This window comes from Pleurodeles waltl, chromosome 9 (assembly GCF_031143425.1).
Source record: "Pleurodeles waltl isolate 20211129_DDA chromosome 9, aPleWal1.hap1.20221129, whole genome shotgun sequence".
In the NCBI taxonomy this organism is placed as follows: Eukaryota; Metazoa; Chordata; class Amphibia; order Caudata; family Salamandridae; genus Pleurodeles; species Pleurodeles waltl.
The window spans coordinates 444,359,367-444,384,819 of NC_090448.1; the positions used below are offsets into that span (position 1 = coordinate 444,359,367).

At 45.1% G+C, this 25,453-nt stretch overlaps 1 long non-coding RNA gene across 1 annotated transcript in view; it reads right to left on the bottom strand.

Annotated features, from left to right (window-relative positions):
* Positions 1 to 12,242, bottom strand: part of LOC138258643 (uncharacterized) — a 136,138-nt gene extending 123,896 nt beyond the window's left edge. The window contains exon 1 of the long non-coding RNA XR_011198476.1: positions 12,172 to 12,242. This is a non-coding gene — a long non-coding RNA (uncharacterized lncRNA). The remainder of the gene's footprint in view (positions 1 to 12,171) is intronic.
* Positions 12,243 to 25,453: the final 13,211 nt, after the last annotated feature.

Below are 25,453 nucleotides of genomic sequence, written 5' to 3' on the forward strand. Positions count from 1 at the left end.
CAGGGTATCCCTTCCTAACACCGAATCTGAATGGAATGTATGATTGTTTTGTGACTGTGAATGCAGTTGCAAAACAGTTGCAGTCAACACCAATTACAAATTGGTGTTAACCAATTCACAAATTAATGGAATGTATGATTGTTTTGTGACTGTAAATGCAGTCGCAAAACAATTGCAGTTGACATCAATTTCAAATTGGTGTTAACCCATTCGCAAATGGGAAGTGGTCCCAGGGAAACCCCTTCTCCCTTGGTGAATGGTAGCAAAAATATATTTTTTAGAGCAGGCATTGGTCCCACTACGCAAGATCAGGAGTGGAAACAACTGAGGTAAATTGTAATATTTTGAGATTTTGGGGTGCCTCGATTATTGGGGTTCATCTCTGATTATTGGGGTATAAGTTTCCACTTTGACAATATCTAACCAGACCTCATGGAAAAAGCTCAAACATATACCTCCCTGCAAAAGTTTCTTATGTTTCCAACTGATGCAAATAGGCACTGGTACATGAAAATCCTGCCTTTCTTTTTAATCACTGGCACTATGTCACATTTTTCTGACTTACTAAATAGGCCTAATGATAACGATGCATGGAGATTTCAGTAACTGATATTTTTTTCGTTTCTACAAATATTTTTGGTGTATTAGCAGCATATTATTATTCAATGTAATTGTAGATGTATTGCAGCGTACATCTATAATGTCAATTTTCACTTTCTATTATTTTGTTATAGGGAACCCCTTTGACTTACCATTGTAATATGTTCGAATCACTAGAATGTTTCGCCATCTTTAGTTTGTGGTAAATTAGACATGAGATAGTTTTAATACCCTTGCTTAATGATAAAAAATATGTGTCTTTTGTCCTTCATATTTAATCAAATCGCTGAGGTCTCAGACAAAGTAATAAGGATTTTAAGGTTATAATAATTAAGTGACATAAACAACTAATAGCACTCTATTTATGTAAGTGTCATATTATGGCCTTCAACAGTCTGGGTGGTGGTAGGTTGGTGATTAGACAAAATATTGGCACCAAAATTATTTGAGACAAAATATTGTGTCAAAAATTTAGAGGACCAAAATATTGTGAAGGTGAGAAGTAAAGTTTTGATAGAGATTTCATGCAGCGTCTATCCTTCTTGCTAAAATATTGCCCTCCATTTTTCCAGACCATCCTTAATCCTCTTGAGTCAAGTCATGTCTAGATTGTAAGCAAACATATTTTGAACAGACCAACGCACATTGTAAATTTGGAATAGCATTGAATTAGTATCACTGCTGGTATCGTGACAGAGATATGATTTGAGGTGTAAAGGCAGCGGTCCCTAAAAAGAAGCAGTTTAAAGTGGTGTATAGATGTTCACAATATGCAAAAGCTCACAATATGGTCACTAACTATGGCAATCATGGAAAGTGAGAAATAAGCCTCTTACCACAAAGCAATTTGCCTGTCTTGATGTGAACTCTGCAATGAAAGCACCTGCGACTGACCACTCCCCACCTAACCATGGTCACTGTGACACCAAATAAGCAATGGTTGCAGAAGAGGTCATCAAAGGCAAATTATTTAGAAAGTTAGAACAGCCTGATAATGAGACAGAATGGGCCATATAGCAGCATTTCACTCATTGGATGCTTGCTGTAGATGCCACCTACCATGCATTCAAGGATAACAGAGGTACTGGTATTTAGGGCCATATGTACAAACACATTTTCCCATAGACATAGAATGGGTAAAACCCTTTGCTACATCTGGCCCTTAGTTCTCTGATAAACAGAGTGCTAAAGATAAAACATTAAGCGGATCTATGTAAAATACCACACTGAATTGTTGGAACAAACAAATGCTTCAAGCATTCATAGAGACAACGGTTGAATGTATATGTGATATGTTTCCATGATGGATGTATCAGGCATGGACAAGTCTGCAGTTTAACATACGATAGAAGATGAAATTTGACATATTTGGCATCATACTTCGGAAAATTACATACACTGAATGGGCGGGAAACAGAGCAGGAAAGGATGGAAGAAACAAAGCACATGCTAAAAATATACCTGAACAAACACACCTCCGGAGTACCTCTCCTCTCAAACTGGAAAAATCAAGTACATGTGCTTTAGTACCTGGCAACTTTACATCACAACGCTAAGGTAAACCCCAACAGTTAAGAACTGGCTTCATTGCCGCAGCTCCATATACTGATTGTCTTGAGAATTCACAGTGCCTATGCCGCAGAGGAAGATGTTCAGTATTGTATGAGAATATATGTCTCTACCAGAACATCGCTTGATTGACATCACTACATGTGTGTCAAAATACTTGACAAAGCTAGCCAGCTCACCACTCCCAAACTATATTGTTCCCTCCTCATCAGAACAAACATAGCAGACCGATGATCATGCAATCTGTCATTTCACCTTAACACTGATTCTAACAAAGAGTTCTCAACCAACACCAACTAGAATTAAATGCTCAGATTCACGTTTCGGAATATCAGAATATGTGACACTCACATTTCAGATTGTTACCCTGAGCTAGAGAGTTTTGCTTAATGGTTGATGTGAATTACAGTAAGATACATTGATGTTTGATTTTGGAGCACACAGATTCACTATGGCACAGGGTGCACAACTGCCTAAGGTGGATCATGTAAAAGAGACATTTGAGAGCAGTGTAAAAAATGCCAGCAGGCTGCAGTACCCATGATTTGCATCCACTACCCACTTCAAAAAATAGACTCACAGTAAATATACAAATCATGTTGGCATAATTTAAGTTTCATATCTGAAGTATCAATGGTTGTTGACTTTTGAGCTCCATAGCTCAGCCTTTTCAAGAATCATTATCATTGTTAGGATCAGAGCTCATGTAATAACAGAGCTCATGCAATGAAGAAAACAATAAGATACAAATGAGCCACAGTCATTACTTTTTGGAAGTGTAACTCACACCTTAGATCAGCCCACAAGGCATCACATTGGAGTGTCAGGCATCATGAACAATGACAGTCTGCCTGTTGACTTGTCTGAATCTGCAGAGGGATGTTTGAGCATTTGACAAAGGAGTTAATCGCCAGCCACCACCTCAAAACACCACACACCACCCTTCGGGGAAATGGAAGCTGTTGTGTGAAATGCAGAAGTAAAAGTAGAGACAATCACATGGCCTCCACATCTGCTTGGACATTTAAGGTATTTTGGCACTGGCCTTGCATCTGTGATGTTTTCTGGATGTAATACTTGCTTCACTGCCTACCATGCATGGTTTTCATTAGAGGCTTTTGGAAAAATTAGAGAATTTTGACCATATTGAACCTTGACCTAAGCCTCAGACAGCTGGACATCAAGTCCATAGAAGTGGAGTCCATCAGTAAATGGGTGGCAGCACAACTGCAGTGTCCACTGGTGAAGGAAGGGTCCATATCCCAAAAGAGTTGGTGCCCAGTTAAGTGGTGGAGGATGATACCAATAAGTTGTCCTCAGCCTATGAGGTGGCTCTAAGGGTGCACAAGGTTTCTGAGGAGTAGTAGGGAGGTAGTTTGTGGATGTATATGCCCATAATGGGGAGGGACACACTCCTGACAGTAGAGGCGGGGAACCAGACACAATACATGAAGGCCATAATATTTAGTAAGTTTGAAGTAACCCCTGAGAAATACAAACAGAGATTCAGGAATAGCCACAAACTTCCCACAGAGACCTGGACTGATTTCCTTGATTATTGCAGCAAGGTACTGAAGGGCTGCATGAGGGGCAGCAAGGTAGATAATTTTGATGGGCTGTGCAAGCAAAGTATGAGGGAGCACATGCTTGAAGTTTTTTTCTCCAGATCTGTGCCAACTCCTGGTTGAGGGACATAGCTACCAGAATGACTATGGTAAGGAGTCAGCTGGTGGCCGGGGAGCAGATTTTGGTATAAGACAACTGGGGGGGGGGGGGTCAGTACCCAGTGGCCCTTGTTCCATATGAGTGGGAGGGTCCTCCTAACTTCTAAAATTAGCTGTGGGCTCTGCCATGACTGTGGATTGGTTGCTAGGGAATGACCTAAAACATACTACCTGGAAGGAAGTGGAGCTTAGGTCACACCTCAATCAATCAATCAATCAATCAGTTTTTGCAAAGCCCGGCTACTCACCCATAAGGGTCTCAAGGTGCTTGGGGGGAATGGAGGGGCCTCATCTGAAGAGCCACGTCTTGAGGTTCTTCCTGAAGATGGTGAGCGACGGGCTTTGTCTGAAGTGCAGGGGGAAGTTGTTCCAGCTGTAATGTAGGTGAAGGATCGTCCTCCAGCGGTGGTTTTACGGATGTGAGCGATGGTGGCCAGGGCAATCTGGGCAGAGCGGAGGGACTTGGCAGGGGTGTGGAAGGAGACACAGTAGTTCAGGTAGGCTGCTCCTGCATTGTGTATGGCCTTGTACGTGTGGGTGAGTAGCTTGAAAATTATTTGCTTCTCGACCGGTAGCCAGTGGAGGGTCCTCAGTTGTTGGGGGATGTGTTCTCAGTGAGGGAGGTCCAGAATGAGTCTGGCATTGGCGCTCTGGATGAGTAGTAGTTTTTTGCTGTTTCTAGTTGAGGTGCATTAGTTGAGCTTGCTAGCGACTAAGGTGTGGGTGACTGTCCTGCCACAGTCTGCTGGGATCCATCTGAAGATCTTCCGAAGTATGCGAAGTGTGTGCCAGCAGGAGGAGGTGACTGAGTTTACATGGTGGGCCATGGATAGGGAGAAGTTGAGGATGATTCCTAGGTTGTAGGCATGCTTAGTCGGTGAAGGGGGGTTCTGAGGGATGTGGGCCACCAGGAGTCGTCCCAAGCTGAGGTGATGTTTCCGAAGGTGATGAGCTCAGTCTTTTTGGAGTTGAGTTTGAGGCAGCTTTCTCTCATCCAGGTGGTGACAGCTTCCATTTCTGAGTGGAAGTTCCTTTTGGCCATGTCTGGGTATTCGGTGAGGGAAATGATGAGTTGTGTGACCTCGGCATATGACTCTATGTTCATACCATGGCTTCTGTTGATGGCAGTGAGAGGGGCCATGTATACATTGAACAGTGTGGGACTCAGTGAGGATCCTTGGGGGACTCCGCAGTTGACTCCTGTAGGTCTGGAAGAGTAGGGCGGGAGACTGACCCTCTGTGTACTCCTGGAGAGGAAGGATGGATCCATTCCAGGGCTCATCTATGGATTCCTATGTCTTGAAGTCTGGTGCACAGAGTGCTGTGGAAGACAGTGTTGAATGCTGCTGAGAGATCGAGGAGTATGAGTGCTGCAGTGTGGCCATGGTCTAGGAGTAATAGGATGTCATTGGTGGCTGCCAGGAGGGCTATCTATGTGCTGTGGTTGCTGTGGAAGCTGGATTGGGAGCTGTCCAGGGAGTTGTTGGCCACAATGAAATTCCGTAGTTGTACGTTGATTGCTTTCTCCAGTACTTTGGCGGGTTAAGGTAGCAGCAAGATGGGCCGGAAATTCTTTAGTTCTGATGGGTCGGCCGAAGGTTTCTTCAGAAGAGGGCATATTTCGGTGTGTTTCCAATCCTCAGGGAAGGTGCCAGTGTTGATGGAGCAGTTGATTGTGTTCTGGAGCTCGGGGTGATCGATGCAGAGCCCTCTGATGTATATGTGGTGCGGGCAGGGGCCATGAAGGGCTCCAGAGTGGGTGCTGTTCATGATGATGACTGTTTCCTCTGTGGTGAGCGTGGACCAGCTGTGGTTGGTCTGGGTTGGTTCTAGGGGGTGAGTCGGTCACAAGTTCCGGTGCCAGGATTTTCCAGGAGGAAGCTGTCGTAGATGTACTGGATCTTGTGGTGGAACAATGTGACAAGTTTGTCACAGAGGTCTTGTGACGGGGGATGCTGGTGGTTTCGGAGGGGGGAATCTGTGAACTCGATGACTGAGAAGAGTTCCTTAGAGTTGTGTGCGGAGGAGTTGATGTGCTCCTGCAGTGCGTCCTTCCTTGCGTTCTTGATTTTTCGTCTGTGGGCGGCGGTTGCGGCTCTGAATGAAGCGAGGTCTTCGCTGGTTTGGCTGTTCCTCAATTTTTTCTCTAAACATCCGAAGGTACACTTTGATCCTTGGAGTTCGGTGTTGAACCAGCTGGCTTTCTTAGGTACGCGTTTGGCTGATGTCAGCCGGAGGGGGGCTAGAGTATTGGCACATTTGGGGATCCATGCATTGAGATGGCATGCTGCTGTGTTGGCGTCATCGGAGGGAGGGATTTGGCAAGCGATGAGGTGAGTTGCTTGTTGGTGAGTTTGTTCCATTTCCTCTGGGGGGTCCTGTGGGTGCGGGTGCAGCTGCTGGGTGTGGTGATTGTGAGATGTATGCAGCAGTGGTCGGTCCATTCTTGGGTGGAGATGGTCTCGATGGTGACCTGGTTGCTTGAGGTCAAGATGAGGTCCAGTGTGTGTCCTGCGATGTGTGTGGGTGCGGAGACCAGCTGTCTGAGGTCGAGGGTGGTGAGGTTGTTGAGTAGAGCGGTGGTGTTTAGGTCAGCACGGTCCTTGAGGTGGAAATTTAGGTCGCCGAGGAGGAGGTAGGCGTCTGACGCCAGGGCCTGGGGGGTAGCGATGTCTACAATGTCATTTATGAAATCTGGGTTGGGGCCAGGTGGCCTGTACACCAGGGTATCACAAATGGAAGAGGTGTGGTTGGAGTGGACCAGGAAGTGAAGGTGTTCAATGGTGATGCATTGTTTTTCTGGGACAGCCTTGACACGTAGTGAGGACTTATGCACGTGGCGAGTCCTCCCCTGGGCGGGAGGGCCGGTCCCTCCTTAGGATGCTGTATCCCTCGGCAATGGCAATGGGGATGTCTGCTCCCGAGGTGGGGTTGATCCAGGTCTCGGTAAAGAAGGCGATATCCGGTCAGGCGGTGTTGATCAAATCCCAGAGTCGGTGGCGTGTTTGTGGAGGGAGAGGATGTTCAGGAGCAAGCAGTTGATGGGGTTGTGGAGGTTGTTGGTATCTTTGTGTGCAGAGAGTACCCTAAGCTTCTTGAACCTGCCGCTTAAATTACAGTTCCTGCAGGTGAAAGGTCCATGGGTGTCTTTGGGGGAAATGATGCAGTAGTTGCTGAGATGTCCGGTGTTGAGGCAGATGATGGTCTCGGAGTCGTAACGGAGGCAGGCGAGGGGGTGGTTTAATGGAGATCCAGGGCAACTGGCACTGGGTGTGGTCAAGGCATAGACGGGTGCAGACCGGCATGCTTTTGGCACGCCAGTGGCGTACCCCCTGTGCACGGCCACCATTAAGAAGGTGAGGGGGTGGAGGGAAGGTAATCTGGGAGGTGGGAGGGTGGGTAGGGTTGCTTTGCAGGGGAGGGCATAGAGGAAAAGTGGGAAGAAAGGAAAAATAGAAGGAAAAACAAGAGAAAAAAGGCAGAAAAAGAAATAGTGAAAGAGCGACAGAGAGAAATACTTACCTGTGATGGCCATTAGACCACCAGAGGCACAAGGACGAGCCTGCATGTGGAGGAGGGCCACCTGGAAATGTTTGCAGTACCTGGGTGGGGGTGTGCAACCACAAGGTCCATGACTGCCCAGGAGAGGAGTCAGCCCAGGAAGAAGATGATGCCTCTGGTAGTCAACACATTTACTGGGGGAACAACCTCCTGTATCGTGAGGCTAAGGCACATGTTTGTGGGGCAACAAGGCCCTGGTGGTCCTCCAATGCTACTGGACCTCCCTGTGGGGTCTGGCTCTCGAAATTTCCCTGGCAGGACATCTAGACCAGAACGAGACCTTTGCCAGGCTACTCCTCTATGTTTACTGGCCTCAGATGAAGGTCTCTTCAGACGTCTACTGTAGAACCTGATTGGACTGCCAGGCTAGGGGCAAGATGGGACAGATGCTGAAAGCCCCTCTATCTCCCTTACCTGTCATTGGCACTCCTTTTAAGAGGGTGGGCATCCACATTGTAGGGCCCATGGATCCCCAGATCACCTCTGGTCATAGCTTTATCCTGGTTCTGGTGGATCATGCTAGCACCCAGAGGCCATACCTCTGAGGTCTTCTACTGCACCCTCAGTGGCTAAGGTCCTGATGGGGGTTTTTACCTGAGTGGGTTTGCCCAAGGAAGTGGTATCTGACATGGGCACCAACTTTAAGTCTGATTGAAAGCAGTCAATGTGGAAGGAGTGTGGAATAATTTATTTGTTCTCCACCCTTGCCACCCAGACTAAAGGGCTTGTTGAGAGATTCAACAAGACCATGAAAGGCATGATCAGGAGTCTGTCTCTTGCCATGCCTATTCTTTCCTTACAGAGAGGTGCCACAGAAGGAGGTTGGGTTTCGCCACTTTGAGTTTCGGTATGGGCATCCTCTAAAAAGACCTCTCAGTCTGATGAAAGAAGAGTGGGAGCAGTCTCCCAGTAACTCTCCCCAGGACGTAGTTAGCTACATGCTGGCCTTCAGGAGCCAGATGAGCAAGTTGTAGAAGCTAGATTCAGACAACTTAGGGGACAGCCAAGAAGGGCTGAAGCATGGCAAGGCCAAACGGCTGCACCTGGGGAATTGCAACCTGGGCAAAAAGTGGTGGATCCCGTGGAGCCTGGGGCCCTCCAAGACCATTGGACTGGGCCCTAAGAGACTGCAGGCCTGCTGGCTTGCCTCCTGTTCCAATGAAGTCTCAGGGACACAAAAGACTTCCCTTCATCCTGCAACAGCACCTGGACTTTGCTTTCATTGTTGCAAGCACTGTGGACTTTTCAACGTCATCGATGCTGGTGATGTGCCGCTGCTATGAGGATCAGAAGCATCGTATGGCTGACTGCATGATGCATCATCTTCACTCCTGATGCATCTCTGACTTTTTATGGCTCGGAGCTGATGTACAGCCTACCTCTTTGGGATCAACACCAATGTGTCGCCCCTTTTGCTCTTCGAATCTTGTCCTCGACGTTGACGCATCTTCGAACCAAGGTACTGTTTTAGCCGACCAAGGCTGGTCCCTGTATCCGACTCACGCTTCATAGAGGTCAGCTTGACTTTTTAGATTTGATCTGGTCTATTACAACCAGGTGGGCACTTTAAGATTCTAAGCACTATAATTTAATTTATTCTTTAAAAAATCATATCTCAATTTCTACTTAGTGGATTGTTATCCTTTTTGTCTTGTTTTATTCATAAAAATATAATCTATTCTTCTTACTTTGTGTGGGGTCTTTTTGTGATATTTTCACTGTGTTACTGTTTTAAGTGTTGCACAAATACTTTACACTGCCTCCTATGTTAAGCCTGTCTGCTAGGTGCCAAGCTACCAGAGGGTGAGCATAGGTTCATTTATGGTGTAAATCTGACTTTCCATGACTAGGATTGTGGTTCCTGCTTGGACAGGGTGCATACCTCTACCAACCAGAAACCCAGTTTCTAACAACTGTTAATCAGGGAACGGCTTTGAAGGAGCAGCTGCATATTTCAATTGAATTTGCTGCTCCCAGGGCAGTGTGACTTCCCAGCTGCCCTAAGGCCAGCTTATTCACCATAATAGGGTGACTGTTCCCTTTTTGAGCCTGCTGCAACTGTTTTAAGGTGCGCTGTGACTCAAACAGGAAAAGTGCACTCTTATGATAATATGTGCCCTAGGGCCAGATGTACACAGCAGTTTACACGTCACAAATAGCAGATTTCACTGTTTGCGACTTGCAAAATGCACTTTGCAATGCACAAACCTAGTTTTGCGTTTTGGTAACTTGGGGCCAGATGTAGCAAAAAAAAAATGTGCGAGTAGCAAATTGCGAGTAATAGCGACTCGCAATTTGCAACTCGCAAAATGTAATGCAGAAAGGTGTCTCAGACACCTTCTGAGACTCGCTATGGGGTCGCAAAGACCCACCTCATGAATATTAATGAGGTGGGATGCAGTTTGCGACCCACTAGCGAGTCCAGGCACTCACAGGGATGGTGGCCTGCTGGAGACAGCAGACCACCATGTCCGTGACTGCTTTTTGAATAAAGCAGTTTTTTTTTTCTTTTTGCAGCCCGTTTTCCTTAAAGGAAAACGAGCTGCAAAAAGAAACAATTCCGAAACCATTTGGTTTCGTTTTTTTCAGAGTAGGCAGTGGTCCATAGGACCAATGCCTGCTCTGAAAAAATATTTTTATTGGCATTCACAAAGGGGAAGGTGTCCCATGGGGACCCCTTCCCTTTTGCGAATGAGTTACCATCCACTTGAAGTGGATGGTAACTGCGAGTTGGTTTGCGACCGCGACCGCGATGCGGTCCCAAAGCAACTCAGCATCGCGATGCGGTCGCAAATAGGAAGGGAACACCCCTTCCTATTTGCGAGTCGCAGCCTCAAATTGCGAGTCGGTACAGACTCGCAATTTGCGGTTGTAAATCGCGTTTGGTCTTTTGCGCCTCGCAAACTGCGTATTTCGCAGTTTGCGAGGCGCAAAAGGCTTCCTACATCTGGCCCTTGGTTACCGAATCGCAAAACGGGTTTGCGAGTCGCAATTAGGAAAGGGTGATCCCTTCCTAATTGTGAGTCGCAGTGCAATGCAGGATTGCTTAGTGACCGCGAAAGCGGTCGCAAACCAATCGCAGTTTGCACCCTTTTGAAATGGGTGCAAACCCATGGGACCCCTTCCCTGTTGTGAATGGCACTACAAACATTTTTTCAGAGCAGGCCAACGGCCTGCTCTGAAAAAATGAAACAAAAACGTTTCATTTTTCGTTTTTGTAATGCCTCTCGTTTTCTTTTAAGGAAAACATGCTGCATTACAAAAAAAAAAAATGCTTTATTAAAAAGCAGTCACTGACATGGTGGTCTGCTGTCTGCATTAGGCCACCATCCCTGTGAGGGCCGCCACTCGCAAGGGGGTCGCAAATTGAGACCCACCTCATGATTATTCATGAGGTGGGCCTTTGCGACCCCCTTGCGAGTCGCAGATGGTGTCAGGGACACCATCCAACATTTGGAATTGCGACACACAAATTGCGAGTTGATCTGACTTGCAATTTGCGTGTCGCAATTCCGAATTTTGCTACATCTGCCCCCTAATCACTTATATGGCTTTGTGAATTTGCATCTAAACATCCAAAATAGGTTTACAATTGGAATAGTATTCTGGTAGCATTCATATGCATTTTGTACAAATAACAAAGACTGTGCCTTCTTTGAACTTTTACTACTTACAGGGACTTTGGAGTATTGGGATCGATCTGAAAAAAGAAATAAGACTCACTAAGGCACATAAGAGTACTTCCCTTGGTTATAAATGTTTTTGTGAATAACCCCATTGTCTGCTACTCCACACGATAACATATCAATTAGCAGGAGTGAAACTAAATGGTATAAATTAAGCAAAATAATAATGTAATTTAAAGAAAATAAGTCATAGCGGAAATTATTTAGGGTTCACAAAATGAAGAGTTAAATTGCATGAAACACTGTTACACTATGGAACGTTCTATTCACATAATTTATTTTACCATACAAGAAGGCTGTTATTTTTTATTATGTTTTTTTGATAAATCAGAGTCATGTTTGAAGTTCAAAGCACGGGTTGCATCCGTTTACCACCATTTCCTATGACGGACAGGTGGCCCCTTGTGTTCAATTGGGCAGATCAAGAGAAACAGTCTGAACAACTACCAAAGGAAAAAGAACAGCTTGTAACAGCTGTCGGGTTTTATGATCACAGTCTCTAGGTGCTGGTTCTGGGGAATTTGAGTTGGCAACGTTTTCTGAAAATTGCAGCTAGAGAGACTCAGCAAGCTAACATAATTCAGTCAGGATTATCGTGAGCTACCAGCAAGAGCCAAACGCTTCTTGAGCTGCGTGTTTTAAATGCCACAGTCTAGGCTTTGTCATACTTCCAAAAACGCACTTATCATTGTAAGAGGTAAAAATTTAAATCTGCCTCATATCGGTGACATTATTATCCTCATCAAAAAACAATTCCCACTTTAGGTTTAGTGATAGCCACATGCCACCTTTGTTTGAGGTGACAAGGAGTCTCCCTAGGCTGTCATTAGGTGTGGCTCTTAATTCCTAATAACTTGAGTTTTCTAAGAGTATCCTCACGGTACCACTGAATAAAACCGTGTATTGACCTTGGGCAACAGGGCGATCTCCAGGCACTCAGAATCAGTCACGACTCGCGACGTTCAAAAGGGGTGGGGCAGCGCGTGTCGGGTAGGGGCAAACAAGAAATAAAATACATTTTAAAAATGTACCTGACGCCCCACTGGCGCCGCCTCCGCAGCACTGCTCTTCGATCCTTGTCACAGCAGGCACAGCCTCCCAGCCTGCCCTGCTGCCAATCCTAATGCTGCTTTCATGCTGCTGGCAACATGAAAGCAGCATTAGGATTGGCTAGAGCGCCCTGGCTTGACGATCCGAGGCAGAGTGGGAGCCTCCACCTGCTCTCTCCAATCCGGCAACACTGTGGCGGTTGGAGAGAGCCCAGTGCACATGTGTGTTTGGCCAGCCTGAGACAGCCGGCCAAACATACAGGCACACAGAGTGGAGTGCACAGCTTCCCTTTCATTGCCCGTAGCCCCACCCCTTGAAAAATAAAAACGATAATAAACATAGTTTAATATTGTTTTTATTTTTCGTTTTGCAGCCACAGCTGCTCAGAATGAGGCACGTGGGCTGCTCTTTGAAACGAACCATGATTTAATTGCTAATTCTATCAGCCAAAGCTCTATATTCGTTAGCGGAAAAAAAAGGGTTTCCTATACCCTCATTTCACTTGGACCATTATCTTTTGAGGCAATATTTTAGGGGTGTGTGAAGGTGGAAAGTTTTTCTCTTATGGAATTCCCAAAATACCACACGTGCTACACAACGTTTTCAGCATGTGGTTTTTCACTTTAAAATGAGACTTTCCTGCCTCTTTTATGTTGTTTCGAGAGGAAAAAAATGTCAAAAATCCATCTGCTTTTAAAGATGTAAAGAAAGTAACTTTAAAAATAATATGCACATTCCTTCATGGCATCAGCTAGCTATCACAAGTACGTGCATGTTCTCACAAGTGAATAAAGCTCCTTGTAGGTAAAAACGCAAATACCTAAGTGTACAAAAATCTACTACCTGTGTAGAACACGGGTAGCTTAATAGCCTTGCTATGGGTCAGTCTTTACTCTCTTTGCACACACAAAGCAACATTACTACCTGTAGCATCACAAGCAGAGGGTGCTAGATTGGCTGTGTAACCTAAAGTCTTCCCACTGTCTGAAGGCTTTGGGGTTTGAACAAAGAATGATCCGTCTCTTTGACAGTTATTTGATGATTAAACCACTCATCTAAACTCCTGTCCCTTCCTCATTCAAAGCCTGCACTAAAACGGATTTTCATTCATTTTTCATAAGGAATATATTTTAATGTCAGATTTCTCTCAACAGATCAGAAGCATATTTTTCCATTTGACAATATGTTTTTCATCAGGGTAAGACTTACTCTTTAAAAATCTATATCAGACTAAACAATAGCAACACAATCTTGAATTGTATCACAGTATGTGCGAGCTACATTCGAAGACGAAATGCCATTAACTTTTTGAAATTATTAGATAAAAAAACCATGATAGTATATGTAACCTGAACTCAGTGTAATGTAATTAATTTTCAAATAACATGTAAATTCATGCAAACCGATTCAAGAACGGCACAGCAGGTTCATCGCTTTTATTAGCAGAAAAGAGAATAGCAAGTTAGGATAAATAAACCTAAATATACAATAGCCACGCAGAACACTGCCTGGAGTAACAATCGCAATCCCAAACTCATAAAATATGTATAGGTCTTCACAAATCGTCTGGCTTCTTTTAAAATGAAAAAGTGTGAAATGGACTATCGAATGTAAATTATAGCTTTGAGCAATTCATTATGCATTCTCATTTCAGCACGTGGGACACCTTCCTGTGGCTGTGCACTAGTGCAACACATTTAAAAAGGGTCCGAATCAAGAGGAAAAAGCTAATAGATGTTTTTTCTTGGAAGTTGGAATAGACTGGGCAGTGCTTGACTCCTTTCTATGGGCATGATTACGAGTGGATCGTTAGATTTTTACCAGTCAAAATTGCCAGTTAAAAGGTATTCAAGTACCTCAAGCTTTGTTAAATTTCGGTAGGTCAAACCTGACGAAATTTAACAGGTGAAATGTGTAAGGTATTTACTGTACTACGTGGATTTTGGTCAGTTAAACAGCAAAATCTGCTTGTTATTCCCCAATAACTAGTAATAGGTGTTATTTATCGCGCCACATAAATAACGTGCCCTGTAATAGCGTTATTTATCAGGGATGATATGGAACACCTACACTTGTGATTAGGGCCATAGAGTCAGACATTTCTTCTGACCCATGCGTAAACCCCTGATTATGCATGGGTCAGAATTACAAGTTGAGTGTTATTTAACACATCTGATGATTATTGGTGGGTTTAAATGCCTCAATTTTCATTAACTTTTGGCAGGCCAAATCTACCAAAATTTAACAAGGATAAGATATAAGGTAATGACCATATCACGCAAATTTTGGTGCATTATATACTAAAATCCACATAATTTCCCAGAACCTCATAATAGTTGCTAATTATTGAACCCAATAGTTTCAGATGGCATTTTGATTTTAACCCTAAGACTTAGAGCATAATTACAAATATAAGTGCTATTTATTGCACCCTATAAATCACAATACCCTGGGGTTAATTATTTATCAGGTGCAATAAATATCAACTGTTACTAGGGAATAGCATGTCATAAGAATTGCAAAGCCATTTGCAACCATGTGCAACAGTTTGATAAGCATACATAGACGGTGGATATGAAATGTAATTCCACCCACAAAATAAAAAAGTACATTAAGTTGTACCTTAACATACGCCTTCAAATCTCTACCACAACACCTGAATAACATTGCTGACACTAAAAAGTGTTATCAACACACACTTCTGCCACCGTGGGACACGTGGTAGATGTGCCATCAATGTGCAAATTGTCTGCAGTCAGGAGTTTCTTCACATTGTCTATGCTGCCTTTTTTGGTACAAAGAAAACCAGCATTATTTTCCTCTCTTTCTAAAAACTTTATTTCGGCCACCAGAGCCATAAGTAGACAATAACATACAAAAGAATAAATACAGAATGACAAACAAGAAGTTCATACAACAATATGAAAGCATTGAAAGGAAAAATGCCTAATAAAGCATGTCTACATAATGCACTTCCTGCCATCAGCATGGAAACCTTCCCACTCAACAACCCCACATCTTCAGGCTTCTCCAGAGAGCGCAACATTTTCACCCTGAGGAGCCACATAGCTCTAAGAAACTTAGCCACGGAAGTAACCAGGGCTAGTCGGGTGTCCGTCCTAAGGATATGTAAAGCAACTAGACAATTATGGACACCCACAAGCCTACATGCTGGAGCTAGCCACTTCCTGCAAGGCAATACATAAGCTGGGCAGGCAAATAAAACCTGGGGTAGATCTTCATTGTGAGTGTTTCAAGTTGGTATGCTATGTAGTGTGCAAAGCTAGGGACACTGTCCAGAGAGTCCAGGCAAAAACACGTTGGTTTACAGAGGTAAGAACTTGTACTCGCAGTATCAATAAAGCAAGACACACTCAAAAGAATAACTCAAGACCAATTTACATAAGTACTTCAGATTCTTATAAGATTTTTTAAGACTAAGATCATCAAAATTGGGTAAGTACTTTTTAAATTGTGAATTTTTTACATTTTAATAAAAATAGTAATTTTGTGCGTAATTACGCACCATAGGGATCAATAGAGAAAATACTTTGAAAATGAATATTAAATCAGTCAATGGGGGTCATTACGACACTGGCGGCTGGCGGTACACTGGCGGTAACACCGCCAACAGGCTGGCGGTGTTCAGCCAGTGTATTATGACCGTGGCTCATTAGCCACGGCCATACCGCTTGCGCCTCCACTAGACCGCCAGGCTTCCGCCAGGCAGTCATAATCCCCCGCAAGCAGCGCTGCCCAGGGGATTGAGTCCCCAACCGCAAGCCTGTCCATGGTGGTAAACACCGCCATGGAAAGGCTGGCAGTAAGGGGGACATGGTGTGCCCCTGGGTGCCCCATCGCGCATTTCACGACCCCAATTTCGGGCAGTGAAATGCGCGACGGGTGCTGATGCACCCGCTGCACATCAACCTTGCCGCCGGCTCTTTTATGAGCTGGCTGCAATGTTGATGTGACTTTTCCTCTGGGCCGGCGGACGGAAACGCTGTTTCTGTCCACTGGGCCAGTGGAAATGTCATAATAGGGAGCCACCCATACCACCAGCACTGGCGGTATTGTGCGCCCGCGGCTTTGGTGGTCTTTCTTAAAGACTGCCAAAGTCGTCATGAGGGCCTATGTGTTTACAATGTCTCCTTTTGCAAGTATGTCAACGTCATCGGTGGGCACCATGGACCAACTGAAGAAGTTTGGGTGGCTCTTGGTTTTGGTGGGAGCAGCTGCAGAAAGTTGGTGGAGCTGGTGCCAAGCCATTGCAGGGGACCTCTCGGAAAAGCACTGCACAGGTGGACTCATAGGCATGTCTGCTGGATCCCCTTGTAGTGTTGAGGTCACAAGTGGTGGGGGACCCTTACGGCACAGTTAGATCTTCGGTGCAGGGCAAAGGGTGGCCAGGTGCAGAGCGAATCAGTGAGCCAGGAGCTGAGTGCCCTTGGAAGCAGGAGGAAGGTCACTTTGAAGGCTGCTTGCAGATCACTCGGGGACCTCTGGTGGGAGGTCCTGGTAGTTTCTGAAGTGCATTGACTGGGGCTTTTTACAGTCAAGAGTGGACTGTCGTTCTTGGTGTCTGACGTAAGATGAACAGTACCTAGGTGTTAGACCTGACAGCCTTAGGGTGGTCACCCCTAACGTTTTGCCTGCCTCCCTCCACTTTTTAGATATTGTTTTTGCTGGTTTTAAGATTCTACGCACTTTACCACTGCTAACCAGTGATAAAGTGCATATTCTCTCTCCCTTTAAACATGGTAACATTGGATCATACCCAATTGGATTATTTAATTTACTTATAAGTCCCTAGTAAAGTACACTAAATGTGCCCAGGACCTGTAGATTAAATGCTACTAGAGGGCCTGCAGCACTGATTCTGCCACCCACTTAAGTAGCTCCTTAACCTTGTCTCAGACCTGCCATTGCAAGGCCTGTGTGTGCAGTTTCACTGCCAATTTGAATTGGCATTAAAAAGTACTTGCCAAGCCTAAAGCTCCCCTTTTTCTACATATAAGTCATTCCTAAGGTATGCCCTAGGTAACCCATAGGGCAGGGTGCTGGGTAGGCAAAAGGCAGGACATGTACGATGTAGTTTACATGTCCTGGTAGTGTAAAACTCCTAAACTAGGTTTTACACTACTGTGAGGGCTGCTCCCTTCATAGGCTGACATTGGGGCTGCCCTCATATTGTTTGAGTGATAGCAGGTGATCTAAAAGAAGTAGGAAGGTCATATTTAGCATGGCCAGAATGGTGATACAAAATCCTGCTGACTGGTGAAGTTGGATTTAACATTACTCCCTTGTGCACTCACTCAGACACACCTCAAACACAGGATACTCAGCCTCACTTGCATACATCTGCATTTTGAATGGGTCATCCTGGGTTGGGAGGGTGGAGGGCCTGACAATTGCATGTCAAAGGACAGTAGCCTGCCCTCACACAAAGGTCTGTTGCACCCCCTACTGGGACCCTGGCAGACAGGATTGAACTGAAAGGGGGCCTTGTGCACTTCTAAGCTACTATTTGAAGTCTCCCCCACTTCAAAGGCACATTTGGGTTTTTAAACAGGGCCTCTGCCCCTACCAACTCAGACATGTCCTGGAGAAGAGAACCTGAACCAGAATCTACAAACTTGCCAGAAGAACTTCCTGGCTCCCCAAAGGACTCACCTAACTGCTTTCTGTGAAGGACTGCTGCCTTGCTGTTGTCCTGCTGCCTTGCTCCTCTCTGGCTGTGCTAAGAAGTGCTCTCCAAGGGCTTGGATAGAGCCCTTGGAGCTGAAGTCTCAGGACCAAAAAGACTTAGGCCCTCATTACAATATTGGTGGTAAATCCCGCTTACCGCCGTGCAGAAGACCGCCAACACACCGCTGCGGCGGTGGAATTCCGCTACAGATATTACGACCCACAGCCCGGAATCCGCCAAAATCCAGACACCCACACAAGTCCGCCACACCAAATGTCAGTGATAAACGGGTGATAACAAAACCTCCACCGTCACGCCGACAGGAATACGCCCACACTATCACGACCCACGAATCCACGCAGCGGTCTTTCAACCGCGGTATTCCATTGGCGGTACACACCGCCACGCTCAAAATACACACACATTTACAAAACACATCACATTGGACAAATCGAAATACACACACCTGATACACATACACACACCACTCCCACACACTCAATACAATATAAAACACACATGCACATAACCCACAAACCCCTACGACAAAAATTGAGAAAGTAGGCCAGAGAGAGACACCGCCATCAACAACACTAGCATCCACAGGCACACAACACCATCACTTACACAACATTCATGCACCTCAGACAACACACACAAACACATCCCCTCACACATCACAACTGACACCACCTCACACATCACCCACACCACACGATGGCACCGCAAAGACACCCAGGTTCTCTGAGGAGGAGCTCAGGGTCATGGTGGAGGAAATTGTCCGGGTAGAGTTACAGATATTCGGATCACAGGTGCAGTACACCTCCATAGCTAGGAAGATGGAGCTTTGGCGCAGAATCGTCTACAGGGTCAACGCAGTGGGACAGCATCCAAGAACACGGGATGACATCAGGAAGAGGTGGAATGACCTACGGGGGAAGGTGCGTTCCGTGGTCTCAAGACACCAGATTGCAGTTTAGAGGACTGGTGGCAGACCCCCACCTCCTCCCCCACAACTAACAACATGGGAGGAGCAGGTCTTGGCTATACTGCATCCTGAGGGCCTTGCAGGAGTAGCAGGAGGAATGGACTCTGGTAAGTCAAATCTTAACTATTACATCCCCCACCCTACCTGCATGCTATCACATACCCCGCCCTCACCCTCACCCCATCACCCCAACACCTCACAAATGTCCCACTATCACAACCCACACATCCCAACACCAAGCCCTGCATGCAACACCAAAGCATGTACACTCATCACCAAAGCATGTCCACTACAGATACCCACACAGATCCCCAAACCAATTATCACACAAGGTCCTGCACAAGAATGCAAGCACTGGAGTACAGGGTCACCCACCCATTGCACACCATGGCACACACAGATGCAATAATCATGCCTTTACACCCCTGCAGGACCCCTACCCAACGTCACCGGAGAGGAGGTTCCAGACATGTCCACTCCCCCCACAGAAGAGGCCCACAGTGATGACAGCAGCTCTGTCCAACTGGATCAAGATGAACAGCCCGGACCATCTAGGACCTCGGGAGAGTCGGTTCCCCTCACACTGGCACAAGTCACCACAGAGCCTCCCCCCTCAGGAAACACCAGCACAGCACCCACCCAGCGGGCCCATCCCTCTGACCCCAGGACACGTCAAGCAGCAGTGTGTCCACCACTACAGGGACCCCAGGCAAACCCAATAACCCAAGAAAATCAGGGACCTGGGGGCAGTGTCACTGGACACACTGTTCAGGGGACAGAGGCACAGGAAAACAGGGGAACTGGAAGGACTGCTGTGCGACAGGGGGAGGACAGGCCCAGGGAGCCCACTGTCCACGAGGCCCTCTCCAACATCATGGGAGCATACCATCATTCCCAGGAGACAATGGCAACGGTACTGGCCAAGTTTCAGGAGACCCAGCGGCTGCAGGAGGAACAGTATCTGGGGATCAGGGAGGAACTTAAGTCCATCAACACCACCCTGGTCACCATTGTAGGGGTGCTGACGGACCTTGCGAACACCAGGAGGGACACTGTGGCACAACAAGGGGCCCCTGACACTAGCCTAGATGAAGAACAGCCCACCACCTCTGCCGGCGCTAGTGGACAGGAGGCTCCGCCACATGACAACGACACCAGCACCCCACCCCCTGCAGATGGAGAACCACCCCGCAAACGGTCCCTGAGATCCAGGACAAAGACAGAGAACAATGCCAAGACCCCCGCCAGGAAATGAGACTGTGGTATGCATGATAGAATATTAAGAGAATCCTTAGGAGTAGTGTAGAACTGGGTGAGGTCATAGAACTGTGGGATGCGATGTAAGAGTCTGTGACAGTGAAGCTGGCAGTTGGATGCTGTTTGGATGGGACCTCTGTCATTGGAATAAACTTATATTGGATTACATCGTTGGCATCTTCCTTTCATCTTGGAGCAACATACACACTATTACACTGGCGACTGAGGATGGGATGCAAGTTTTTTTAACCCAATGCCATTATTTCATTGCACACGGGGAACAGAGGTCTCAACAAGGAACTTTAAGGACACGAAGCACAAGAAAGGTGAGCGCTTTTTCCGTATTCAGGAAGTTTGACATTTTCTTCTCTAAGCGCGTTCATTTAAAAAAAAAAACAATTTCGCTGCTTTCAGCTTAGGCCGGCAGTTGAACGCGTGCCAGCTGTCTCGCGTGCATTTCCATGGAGACTGCATAGCTTCAGCCGCGCGCCAGCTACATTGTGTGTTTGGGACGTGCCGCGCGTCAGCTGTGCCGCGTGCGTTCCCATGGATATTTAACACGCATGCCAGCTGCATCATCTGTATTCTGAATTTGCCGCGTGCAACAGATATTATAAGACTTCAGCTGAGCTGTGCGCCAGCTGCATCGTCTGTGTTCTTATAGCTGTAAGCTATAAGCGGAGCAACAAATTTGAAATTCAAGCACCTCTACATTGTTCTACAGTGATCTAAGGAGTAACTAGGGATCAAATAGCAGTACTGGGCAGTAAATGCCACAACCAAAGCAGATGGACAGCCTGTAAGGGATAATAATTCACGATTTGAACTGTGAATTTGTAAACACACAGGAATAAAGATTGGAAACCACATTTCTAAATTCTGAGTTTTGTTTTTCAACAGTGTTGTGCCATTAAAAGACTTGCACTCTGGGAAGCTGTGATTTCATTCAAACGGAAGTTCTTCATGATGCAGAATGTCACTGCACCTTCTTTCTTTTTGGCCATGCCAGGAGAACCACCTATTAAATGGCAAAAGTGGAAGAAGGTTTTTGAGAGATATGCAAAGGTGTGTGGCGCATCTTTAAGCATTGAAAGGAAGACTGCGCTACTTTTACATTGTTTAGGTTCAGAGGGTCAGGAAGTGTTTGACAATCTTCCAGACATTTTTGATGAGAACCTAAATGAATATGAAACATGGATAGAAAAACTAGATAGACATTACATTCCGAAAATTAGCACCATACTCGAAAGATATCATTTTGGCAGGAGGAATCAAGGAGAGTGTGAAACTGTGGAAGGCTATGTTACAGCTCTTAGAAAATTGGCTTCATCTTGCAAGTTTGGACCTTTGTCAGAGGAGAGGATCAGAGATCAGTTTATGTTGGGCTGTAACATAGAAAGAGTTAGGGAGGAAATTTGGCAAAAGGATGATCCATCATTGGATGAAGTCTTAGTGTTAGCCAAGAAAATTGAACACTCACTCATGTGTGTTGAAACAATAAAGAAGGAAAAGAACAAGAGTGAGAATGTACAACTGGTCAAGGACAAACGAGAGATTCCAGTAAAGCAGAGTTATAGAAAGGAAAAGAGAGCTACTTTTCAAGGGAAGTGTTTTCGTTGTGGCAAGCAGGGTCACATGGCATATGATAAGAACTGCCCGGCAATAAAGGTGGTTTGCAACTTGTGTAAAAAGAAAGGGCATTTTGCTAGTGTGTGCAAGACTAAAAATAGTGTATATGGTGTTAATAATGATTCAGACACCAGTGATGGGGATGAATTCAAGTGTGGCCAAATCATCCTTCAGGTTGGAGGAGAGAGAAGGAAAGGACCTGTTGATGAAGTTTTGGTGGATGGTGAAAGAACTAAGGTTCTTTTCGATTCTGGAGCAAAGATAACCATCATTTCGAAAGAATTCTATTTGGGAAAACTCAAAGACAAAGTAAAGTTATTCAAACCAGATATAACGCCTCATGCATATGGTGGAGAACCTATTAAGCTGCATGGGTATTTTTGGGGTATACTTCAATACAAACACAAATATACTAATGCGAAGATTTATGTGTCCAAGAAGGGTGACAGTGTTCTGAGTTGGTTCCATCAGAAAGATTTGGACGTGATACTTGATCCAAATAATGACCCCCCTGTGAAAGTTAGAGATCAAGTGGGGGTGAATGAGATTGTAGAACCGGGAGGGGCTACTGCTCAACAAACCACAGGTGATGATGATTTTGTGGCAAAACTTAAGTTGAGAGTTCCTTTGATCTTTCAAAATAAACTGGGGTGTCTTCGACACTACGTACATCATATTCGCCTCAAAGAAGGAGCGAAACCTGTATGCAGCAAAGTTCGTGGTGTACCAGTAGCTTTGCGTGAAGAAATGAAATTGGAACTGGGGAGGCTTCAGAAGGAAGGGATCATCGAAGAAGTCGAGGGAACTGAATGGTTGGCACAGTGGTTACAGCCAGGAGAGCGAATAGGAGTCTTCGCTTATGTGTGGACTTGAGAGAATTAAACAAACATGTGATTGTAGATAGATATCCCTTACCAAACATTTCAGATATGTTGATGTTGCTGCAAGGAGCAAAGTGTTTTCCACAATAGATCTGACGTCGGCATATCATCAGATTAGGTTAACTGAACAGTCTAAAGATCTCACTGCCTTTGTCACTCCGTTTGGAACATTCAGGTACACCAGGTTACCATTTGGGTTGATATCTGCAGCCTCGGTCTTTCAAAGGATGTTGGAAAAAGTTTTGAAGGATTTGGAGGGTGTTAGGATTTACCAAGACGATGTCTTGGTATTTGGGAAAAATAGTTCTGAGCATGAAAGAAGAGTATTTGCAGTCTTGGAGAGGCTGGGAGAGTGTGGTTTGACAGTTAAAATGGAGAAGTGTAAATTTCAAAGGGACTCCATTGAGTATTTGGGACATACGATCACTGGAGGAGGTATATCACCAAAGAAAGAGCTTGTAGATACCATTAGGAAGTTACAGTCACCACTTAATAAAGAGGAACTGATGAAATTCATTGGGATGGCTGAGTATTATGGGAAGTTTATCAAGAATTTTGCTGAAATGTGTGTGAATATGAGGAGGTTATTACGGAAAGGTGTAGAGTTTGTATGGAGTGAGGAGTGTGAAAGTGAATTTAAAGAAATTAAGGAGAAGTTGGTTAGGGCTCCCAAATTGAAGAATTTTAATCCTAATCTTTCATCAGTTTTGATCACTGATGCCAGTGCGAAAGGTCTTGGAGCTGTTCTGCAACAAGGTGATCATAAGTCTGAGCAAGTGGTTTTGTTTTTGTCGCGAGCTCTAAGGAATGCTGAGTTGAACTACTCGGTAATCGAGAAGGAAGCATTAGCGGTACACTGGGCTGTGAAGAAGCTCAAGAACTTGCTGTGGGGCACCAAATTCGAGGTTAGAACAGATCATAAACCTCTTTGTGAGATCAATAAAAGGAAAGGAGTTGATGCGATATCAAGTAGGATCACGAAGTGGGTGGTATCATTACAGGAATTTGATTTTGAGATTAGATACATTCCTAGAGCGCAAAACAGGGTGGCTGACACATTATCAAGGCTGGTACGGTTGACAGAAGATAACCAGTTGGGAGAAGGGAGTGAAGAGGATTTGGATGATGAAGTGGTATGTGAAATTGAAGGAAGTGGTTTTGATGACAGTGTTGTGACTAAAGAAAGATGGAGGAGAAAATGCGAGTTAGATTGCACAATGGTTGAAATACTTTCCTTGATAGAGAGAGGTTGGGAGAACAGGAATGAAGGGAGTTTGGAGACTCAGAAGTTTTGGCATGTGAGAGGGGAATTGTCAAGTAGAGATGGTCTGCTGTTTAGGGGTACAAGACTAATTCCTCCCATCACATTAAGACAGGAGCTTATTTCCCTTGCCCACTCGGGTCATCAAGGTGTTTCAAAAACCAAAGGAAGATTGCGTTTGACGTACTGGTGGCCAGGAATGGACAGTCAGGTAGAGAGAATCATTAGAGAGTGTATGCAGTGTGTAATGAGCGAGAAATCTATCAAACCCAGGGTTCAACCCATGGAGATTAGAGATCGTCCCACTCAGCCGTGGGAGGAAGTTGCGTTTGATATTTTAGGGCCTATTCGTGGAGAGGGTTGTGATGTATATCTCCTCGTGCTGGTGGATGTGTTCTCAAGGTGGCCGGAGATCAAATTTACTAGGGGCATTGAGACAAAGCACGTCATTGGTTTTCTGAAAGAAGTGTTTGGCAGAGAGGGTATTCCCAAAGTTATCCTCACTGACAATGGTGTGCAGTTAGTGTCTAGAGAGATGGAACAATTTTTAGCGGACTGTTCCATACGGCACAAGAAGTGTGCGCTTTATCATCCCGAAACCAACGGCATGGTAGAGCGTTTCAATAGGGTATTGAAGGAGACTATAGCTTTGGCCAAGGGTAGTGGATTGAATTGGAGGAAAGAAGTGACGAAAAGGGTTGAGGCTTACAGGGTCTCACCTCACTCCATTACAGGTAAAACACCATTTGAATTACTCAGAGCCAGACACCCTAATACCTTTTTGTCTCCCAGGTGGGTGAATGATATGGAGTCAAGTACAGGTGTGATATTATCAGATGGATGTTGGAGAGAGAGGGAGCAAAAGAAAATAGAAGCTCGGAAAAAATATTTTGATTCAAGGAAGTCGACACAAACAACTAAAGTTAAAGTAGGTGATTGGGTACTTATTCGTGGACCTTTGAACAAAGGGAGAGGCATGAATAAATCTAAGCCTGTAAGAGTGGTTAAAGTGTTCAACAATGCGATGAGAACAGAAGATTCTAGGAATGTAATCTTAATCGGGTGGTCGTTCTCAAATGTTATAAGTTTAGAAAGACTCTTAATGATAGTTTGGTTAATTCTGTTTCACCAATATGTTAATTAGAACAAATGTATGTAGCAATGTTGTTTTTTCTTGATACTTATTCTTGAACAAATGTATATAGCAATTTTTGTTTAACTTTTAGTTCTTATTGTTTTTGTTTTGTTTGTTAGTTGATAAAAGGGGGAGGTGTGTAGTATGCATGAGAGAATAGTAAGAGAATCCTTAGGAGTAGTGTAGAACTGGGTGAGGTCATAGAACTGTGGGATGCGATGTAAGAGGCTGTGACAATGAAGCTGGCAGTTGGATGCTGTTTGGATGGGACCTCTGTCATTGGAATAAATTTATATTGGATTACATCGTTGGCATCTTCCTTTCATCTTGGAGGGCTCCCAAATTGAAGAATTTTAATCCTAATCTTTCATCAGTTTTGATCACTGATGCCAGTGCGAAAGGTCTTGGAGCTGTTCTGCAACA